This window comes from Molossus molossus, unplaced genomic scaffold (assembly GCF_014108415.1).
Source record: "Molossus molossus isolate mMolMol1 unplaced genomic scaffold, mMolMol1.p scaffold_m16_p_15, whole genome shotgun sequence".
NCBI classification, from domain to species: Eukaryota; Metazoa; Chordata; class Mammalia; order Chiroptera; family Molossidae; genus Molossus; species Molossus molossus.
Genome location: NW_023425350.1, coordinates 64,718,143 through 64,727,576, shown reverse-complemented (window position 1 = coordinate 64,727,576; position 9,434 = coordinate 64,718,143).

Below are 9,434 nucleotides of genomic sequence, written 5' to 3'. Positions count from 1 at the left end.
AAGTTCTGACTGTGAAAATCAACGAGAGTGAGACAGACAGCTGCTATGAACCCAGGTGTCTATTTAAAGGGCCCAAGCACCTACTCGCAAACACTCACCGGAAGCTATAGAGATGGGACATCAGCCAGCTCCACAGACATGTGAGAAGGGACTGATGGTCTGGCTTCGGGGCACAGGCTGGGCTGGCAGCTCTCTCCGGACTGCAGTGCTGGCAGGTGCCATTGTTTCTGTGCTGAGCTCCCCCACCCCCCGCAGCCAGCAGGCACAGGTGGGAGCCAAATCTGGGTCTCAGTCAATTTAACTAATACCACTTGCCCCCAACGTGGAGCTTCCCTGAGATGCTGCCGCACTCAACTCCCACACCTGGCTCAAACCTCTTCCAGCAGCTTTGGCACACAAGCAGCTTCCCTCAGCTCATGAGGTGAACTTTCCTAAAATCTCTCAAAGGTCCAGAAACCATCAACAAGCTGCGGCTGGTCTCAGTGTGCTATGTACCTCTTGGTAAGAGGCCTCAAGCCCAGCACTAGTGACAGATGGCCTCATTTCATAGCTGAGCCTCTTGCAGGCATCTCTAAACCCAACACAGGTAGCTACCAACCACAGATCATTTTGTAGTTTCTACCAGGTGCTCTGTTTTAGGTACAGGTAGCAGCTGACCCAGGCCTGCACTGCAGCCCCTCCCAAGAGGCCCCAGAACCAACACTATCATATGGTGCCTGCTTCAGACCACACCAGAGCACTGTCCAAATAGCTCCGCAAACAACACACCCAAAGGGTGGACTCAGCAGGCACCAGAACCCTGCTACAACAAATCTCACACTGTGGGGTCAGCCCCCACACAAGGGCTCGTCTGCTATAGTCACAGCCAGTCCTCCCAGATAGTCAGCCTGAGGCTCAATCCCACCACTGACATGCCAACAATAATCAAGGCTCAACGACAACAGGAGGGCACACGTAACCCACACAGGGAGCACCTGGTAGAAGCTGGCACCTGGCTCAGTGACTAGGAAGACTGTATCACTGGGCTCCAGAAGCCACCTATTACATTAGGACACCCTGCCAAGACTGGGAAATACAGCAGATCTACCTAATATGTAGAAATAAGTACAGTGCGGCAGCCAAAATGAGGACACAAAGGATGCAGCTCCAAATGAAAGACAAGACAAACCTTCAGAAAAAAGAACTAAACAAAATGGTGGAAAACAATCTACCAGATGAAGATAGAGTTCAAAACACTTATTATAAGGGTGCTCAACAAACGTAGGGGAGGAATAGATGAACACAATGAGAACTTCAACAAAGAGAAAACATAAAAAGAGAGATGCAAAACATAAAAAAGAACCAGTAAGAAATGAAGAATACAGTAAGCAAAATGAAGACTACATTAGAGCCCTGGCCGGTTTGGCCCAGCAGTTAGAGTGTTGGCCTGCAGACTGAAGTGTTGTGGGTTTGATTCCCAGTCAAGGGCACCATACCTGGGTTTCAGCTTTGATCCCCGGCCCTGGTTGGGGTCATGTGGGAGGCAGCCAATTGAAGTGTCTCTTACATTGATGTTTTTCTCTCTCTCTCTTCCCCTCTCCCTCCCTCCCTTCCACTCTATCTTTAAAAATCAATGGAACCCGGCCAGTGTGGCTCACTGGTTGAGCATCGACCCATGAATCAAGAAGTCACCGGTTTGATTCCCGGTCAGAGCACATGCCCAGGTTGTGGGCCTGAACCCTAGTGGGGGGCCTGCAGGAGGCGGCCAATCAATGTTCTCTTTCATCAATGTTTCTATCTCTCCCTCTCTCTCTAAAATCAATAATGAAAAATATTGAATAAAAGAAAAAAAATTAATGGAAAAATACCCTCTGGTGAGGATTAACCAAAAACACAAACAAACAAGAATACATTAGATGGACTCAAGAGCAGATTAGATGAAGCAAAGGATTGAATCAATGATTTAGAAGAAAAAGCAGTGGAAAACACCCAATTGGAATAGCAAAAATAAAAACAAACAAACAAACAAAAAACAAAAACAAATGAGGATAGTTTGAGGGACTTCTGGAACAACATCCAACATAACAATATTCTCATCATAGGGGTACCGGAAGGAAGGGAGAGAGCAAGGGATTGAAAACTTATCTGAAGAAATAATGATGGTAAACTTTCCTAACCTGGTCAAGGAAACAGACACGCAAGTCTAGGAAACACACAGAGTACCATACAAAATGAACCCAAAAAGGCCCACACAAGACACATCATAATGAAAATGCCAAATGTTAGAGACAAAGAACATATCTTAAAAGCAGCAAGAGAAAAGCGGTTAGTTACCTACAAGGGAGCACCCATAAGACTGTCAGCTGATTTCTCAACAGAAACTTCATAGGCCAGAAGGGATTAGCAAAAAATATTCAAAGTGATGAAAAGCAAGGACCTACAACCAAAATCACTGTAGCCATCAAGGCCATTATTTAGAATTGAAGGAGAGATACAGAGCTTCTCAGACAAGAGAAAGCTGAAGGAATTCATCACCACCAAACCAGCATCATAAGAAATGTTAAAGAGACTTATTTAAGAAGAAAAAATATATATTTTCATGAAGAAAAAATTCTCACTGACAAGCAAACACATAATAAAAGCAGTGGCTCAACCAACACTAGAGTCAGTATGTAGGTTAAAAGGCAAAATTAGGAAGACCATGTGTACTTATGAGTTAATTAAAGAGTACACAAAATCACATAAAAGAAGTGAAAAATAATATCAGAAACTTAGACATGAAGAGGGTGAATAAAAATTGTAGTGATTTTATTTTAATTAATTAAATTTTTTTTAATTCTCACCCGAGGACATTTTTTTGATATTTTGTTCAGATAGAGTGGGAGGTGGGGGGGGGAGAGAGAGAGAGAGAGAGAAACATCAACGTGAAAGGGACACATTGAGTGGTTGCCACCCACACGACCAACCAGGGCCGGGGACAAACTGCAACCGAGGTACACGCCCTTAGCAGGAACCGAACCCGGGTCTCTCTGGACCGCGGGCCGATGCTCTAACTGCTGAGCCAAACTGGTCAGGGCATGATTTTATTTATTTTTTAAAATATGTTTTTATTTATTTTTTTAGAGAGAGAGATAGAAACATCAATCTACTGCCTTCTGCATGCCCCCTACTGGGGATCAAGCCCCCAACCTGGGCATGTGCCCTCACTGGGAATCCAACCGAGACCTCTCGGTCCATGGGAGGACGTTCAGTCCACTGAGCCACACCGGCTGGGCAAAATGGTAGTGATTTTAGAATGTGTTCAAACTTAAGTGACCATCAACTTAAAATAGACTGCTATAAACATAGCTTGATATATATAAAGACATGGTAACCACAACCAAACATCTGCTAGAGATATATATGAAATAAAGAAAAATGAATCCAAACACAGCACTAAAGAAAGTCATCAACATACAAGAGAAAAGAGCAAGAGCCCTGGCGGGTTTGCTCAGTGGTTAGAGCGTCGATCTGCGGTCCAGAGAGACCCGGGTTTGGTTCCCACTAAGGGCACGTGCCTTGGGATGCAGTTTGTCCCAAGCCCTGGTTGGTCGTACGGGTGGCAGCCACCCAATGTGTCCCTTTCACGTCGATGTTTCTCTCTCTCCCTCCCACTCTATCTGAACAAAAAATGAAAAAATATCCTCAGGTGAGGATAAAAAAAATTTAAAAGAAAAAGAAAAGAACAAGAGAATAAAAGAAGTAACAAAGAACTACAAGTGTAATCAGAAAGCAATGAATAAAATGGCAGCAACTACATACTTAACAATTACTTTAAATGTAAGTGGATTAAATGCTCCAATCAAAAGACACAAGGCAGCTGAATGGTTAAGAAAACATATACCTAGCCCTGGCCAGTTTGGTTCAGCGGTTAGAGCGTCGGCCTGCAGTCCAGAGAGACCCAGGTTCAGTTCCCGCTAAGGGCACATACCTTGGTTGCAGTTTGTATCCGGCCCTGGTTGGGTCGTGCGGGTGGCAGCCACTGGATGTGTCCTTTTCACGTCGATGTTTCTCTCTCTCTCTTCCTCTCTCTCCCTCCCACTCTATCTGAACAAAAATGGAAAATGTCCTTGGGTGAGGATTAAAAAAAAAAAGGAAAGAAAAAGAAAACTATATATATCTCTATAAGTTGTCAACAAGAGACCACTTCAGATTAAAAGATATATACAGACTGAAAATAAAGGGATGGAAAAATATACTTAATGTAAATTGAAATAATAAAAAGAAAAACTGGGGTAGCAATACTTATTCTATCAGACAAAATAGACTTTTTTAAAAAGTCTATAGCGCCCTGGCCGGTTTGGCTCAGCGGTTGGAGCGTCGGCCTGCGGTACAGAGAGACCCAGGTTCGGTTCCCGCTAAGGGCATGTACCTTGGTTGCAGTTTGTCCCCGGCCCTGGTTGGTCGTACGGGTGGCAGCCACTCGTCCCTTTCACGTCGATGTTTCTCTCTCTCTCTCTTCCTCTCTCTCCCTCCCGCTCTATCTGAACAAAAAATGGAAAAATGTCCTCGGGTGAGGATTAAAAAAAAAAAAAAAAAAAGTCTATAGCAAAAGACAAAAAAGAACATTCCATTATGATAAAGGAATCAATCCAACAAGGGGATATAACTCTTGTAAACATTTATGCACCTAACATAGGGGCACCTAAATATATAAAGCAAAAAATGAACATAAAGGGAGAGAGACAGTAATATAGTCATCGTAGGAAACTTTAACACATTGACATCAATGAATAGATCATCCCAACAGAAAATCAACAAGGAAACTGTAGGCTTCAATTACACATTAGATCAGATGGATTAATTGATATTTTTAAGAACATTTCACCCCAAAGCAACAGAATAGACACTCTTTTTAAGCCCTCATGGAACATTTTCCAGGGCAGACCACATGCTAGGCCACAAGTCCCAATAAATTTAAGAAGATTGAAATCATGCCAAGCATGATCACAGTAGCCTCTTCTTCAATCAGTGGCTTCGGGGGTTGAAAACTGGCTCCGTGTAGAAACTGAACGAGCGGGTGTGACTTTTTATTGTAGCAACTGCTCTCAGCTTCATCCTCATCATCCTTGATGATTTCTTTTGATGGTTCAATTTGAGTGGTACCCTCGTTGGCTAATCAACTATTTTGCCAATGATTATTCTAAGTTCTGTTCATCAGCTCCCAAAGTCTTCTGCTAGGAGCTGTCAGCTGCCACTTCAGCCTCGCTGCTCCTGTGAGGATCGCAAACCTCTGGCTTCAGGCAGTCGGCGCTGCCACCTGTCCCCTCCCGCTGCGGAGCCCCGCCGGCCCACTGCCGAGGGAGCCTTTGCAGGAGGAAACAGGTCCACCAGGGTCAGTAACTTCCCTGAGGTCACAGGCTGGGAAACGATGAAGGCCGCTTCCATCCCAGGCAGTCGGGCCCAGATACCACACTTTTACCCAGTTCCCTCTACGACCTGGGAAACGTGGAAAATACATGTGAAAACGGACCCCTTGGCGGCCTCGAGTGCCGAGGGCTGGGCGAGGGGCCCTTTCGGTTTGTGTTGATCCACTGCCCCCTCGTGGCCACATCGGAACTTCATCCCCGTTTGTTCCCGGAGACGGACCGTCAGGCTCCCAGATGCTGTCCCTGCTGTGAAGACCCTCCAACCTCACCCTGCTGGCCGGGACAGCACGCGGCAGGATACTGCAGCCCCCTGGGCCTCAGTTGTGTCCTTTCTAAAATGGGGTAATGATAGCAAATGAAACGAAGCTGTGAAATGAAACAGTACAACGAAATTCCTCATCAAATTAGGGGCGCGAACGAACATTAGCAATAATGAGTAATACTCAGCTCTACCCCAGCAGCTCGCAAGGCTGCCTGAAGTTATGCGGACACGTGCAGGGTTGCCCGGCACCAGACCCCAACTGCTCCCCTACACTTAGTTTTAGCATCTGGAAAATGGGAATCTTAAGCATATCTAACACAGGTATGTTTCTGACCTGAGATAAAGTTCACATAAAATTCACCATTTTAAAGTGTGTAATGTGGCTTGGCCAGTGTGGCTCAGTGCATTGACCCATGCACCAGGAGGTCACCGGTTTGATTCCCATTCAGGGCACATGCCCAGGTTGTGGGCCCGATCCCCAGTGGGGGGGCGTGCAGGAGGCAGCCAATCGATGTTCTCTCTCGTCGATGTTTCTCTCTCTCTCTCTCCCTCTTCTTTCCTCTCTCTCTAAAATCAATAAAGGAAATAAATAAAGTGTATAATGCAATGGTTTCTAATATGTTCACAGAGCTGTGCAACCATCACGCTACCTAATTCTAGAACATGTCCTCACTCTAAAAAGAAACCCTGTGCCATTAACAGTTACTCTCCAGTCCCCGTCCACTCCGGCGATCACTGATCCACCTTCTGTCTCCATGAGTCTGTCTATTTCAGTCATTTCATTTAAATGAAATCATACAATATGTGGCCTTTGTTTCTGGCTTCTTTCACTTCATGTTTTCAAGGCCCATCCAAGTTGTGGTGCTTCGTTCCTCTTTAGGACCAAATGATATTCCTTTGTGCAGACATGTCATGTTTTGCTTATCTGTCACTTGCAGGACATTTGAGTTGTTTCTACTTTTTGCCAATTCTGAGTAATGCTGACATGACTATTCAACAATGAATTTGTGTGTAAACATATGCTTATTTTTTTAAATATGGTTTTTTAAAATTGATATTAGAGAGGAAGGGAGAGAGAGATAGAAACATTAATGTGAGAGAGAAGCATTGATTTGGTGCCTCCTGCATGTCCCCAGTGGGGATCGAGCCCACAACCCGGGCATGTGCCCTGACCAGGAATCAAACAGGGACCTCTTGGTGCATGGGACGACACTCAATCCACTGAGTTGTACCAGCTGGGCTATGAACATATGTTTTTAATTCTCCCGGGCATATACCTAGGAGTGGAATTGCTGGGTCACATGGTAACTCTATGTTTAATTTCTTTTTTTTTGTACGTGCCCCTAGTGGGAACCGAACCCGGGACTCTCTGGTCTGCAGGCCGATGCTCCAACAGCTGAGCCAAACCAGCCAGGGCTCTATGTTTAATTTTTTGAGGAACTGCCCAAATCTTTTCCACAGTGGCTACGTGTTTTATATTGTTATGTACTTTTAAAACCACTCTGTGAAATAAGCCAGTCAGAGATATACAAGTACCATACGATTTCACTCATATGTTGAATTTAATGAACAAACTGAACTACCGAGTGAAATAGAGACAGATTTATAGATAGAGAGCAGGCTGACAGCTTGGAGGGTGTTGGGGGAGAGATCGAGGAAAAAGAGAACAGAGAGAGAGGACTCATGGGCATGGACAACAGTGTGGTGATTGCAGGGGTGAAGGGGGATAGATGGATGGAGGTGGAAAGGGCACAGAGGGATAAATGGTGATGGAAAAAATTTTAATTAAATTTAAAAAATAAAAATAATAAACAGATCACTCTGAACAGCCTGATCCACAACATTCATTCCTTTTTTTATTAATTTATTTTTGTTTCAGATGTTTCTCCGTTTTCTCCCATTGACACCCTCCTCCCCATCCCCCCATCCCATCCCCAGCTTTGTTGTCCATCAGTTATGCGTACCTGCATGTAAGTTCTGTGGTTTATCTCTTCCCTCCCCTTACCATACCCTCTTCTGAGGGTTGTCAGTCTGTACCCTACTTCCACGTCTCTGGGACTACCCTGTTCCTCAGACTGTTATGTTCATTATGTTCCACAAATAAGTGAGATCATATGATACTTGTCTTTCTCTGTTTGGCTTGTTTCGCTTAGGATGATACTTTCCAGTCCCTCCATGCGTCTCAAAGGATAAGAGATCTTTCTTTATTATAGCTGCATAGTACTCCATTGTGTATATGTACCACAGATTTTTTTCCCATTCATCTACTAATGGACACTTGGGCTGTTTCCAGATCTTAGCTATACATTCATTCTTTTGTAAGTATTTACAGAGCACGTATGATGTGCGAAACATTGTTGTAGACATAGGGATATAGTAAATCCATGTGTATGTTTGTGCATGTGTGTATGTATGTATGTGCATGTTTATGTGTGTGTGTGTGTGAATGAATATATGTGTAGATGTATGAGTGTGTGTTGCATGTGTATATGTGTTTATGTATGTGTGCATGGGTGTATGTGTATGAGTGTGGAGTCAGATGGTGATATAAGTTATGGGGAATCAATAGAGAGGGGAGGGGGCTAGGGAGTGCTGGGAAGCCCGGTGGGCATGGGATCTCTGCTTTTCACTGGAGGGTCGGGAAGGCATTACTGGCAAAGGGAAGGAGGCAAGGGGACGGCCTCCTGAGAAAAGGGAGCGGCAAAGGCCGACGTCTCAGAGCTGCAGCTGCGGGAGGAGCGGCCGGGTGGCGAGCGAGGCTGGGTGAAGGGAACACGGAGCGCAGCGCCCGTCCTGCAGGCCGCACTGGAGAGGGGCGGGGCTTCGCAGGGTCTGAGGGGCGCCGGGTGGGACCTCCCCGGGGGCTCAGAGCGGCCCGTGCTGTGCTGAGAAGGGGGGGGAAGAGACAGGCGTGCGGGCTGGGAGCCCATGGCAATGATCCGGAGGCAGAGGACGGCGGCCTGGCCGGGGCAGCCGTGGAGAGAGGAGGGCGAGTCCGGTCCTGGATAAGCTGCGGTAGCGCAACAGGGTTTGCTGATTAAAGGGATGTGACGTGTGAGGCAAAGAAGAGTGGAAAATGGTCCCAGCAGGTTTTGGCCTCAGCAACTGAACGGAGAGAAACCTGTGCCAGCAGAACCCCGATGCCTGGCATTAGTAAGCACCCCAAACTGAGTCAACAGAAGGTGGTAGGGTCCTCCAGAGGCCTCCGTCAGTGTTCATTCTCTGATACCTATGGTCGCCTGACCTAGGGTGATACCTCTCCCGCCTTGATCTCAAACTCTTCAAATGAAGAATCTGGGTTTTCATGATTTTTACTAGGTCGCTGATCCTCTAGGAGATTTTGCCAGAATATCTTAGACGTGTCAGAAGGAGGGCAGGCTGATCAGCCTGTGCACGGCTGCGGGGGCGCTGTCTTCTGACCGCCACTACCTCTTGCTGAACGGTTACTGGGCATCGGGCACCGTATTTGCTCAGTATTTAATACTATTAGCTTCATTTAATAGTGAGAAAATAGGCACACTGTTTAGTTAAGGCTGGTTAACTTGACCAAGGCCACACAGCTAGTAAGTAGCAATCCGGGGTTGAAAGCCGAGTCTGGGCTATAACCGCCACACTTGATCTTCTGTGCTGGGGGGGGGGGGGGGGGTGTCCGCTTGTCAGCAGCGTTTCCGTGAGAACTGCATCTGGAGGACAACGGGGCCTTCCCAACTCGAAGCTGTAATTCCAGATGTTCATTCTCCAGGTTTTCCCTAAACTTGATTTTGAGCCTCATCTACTGCCCTTGA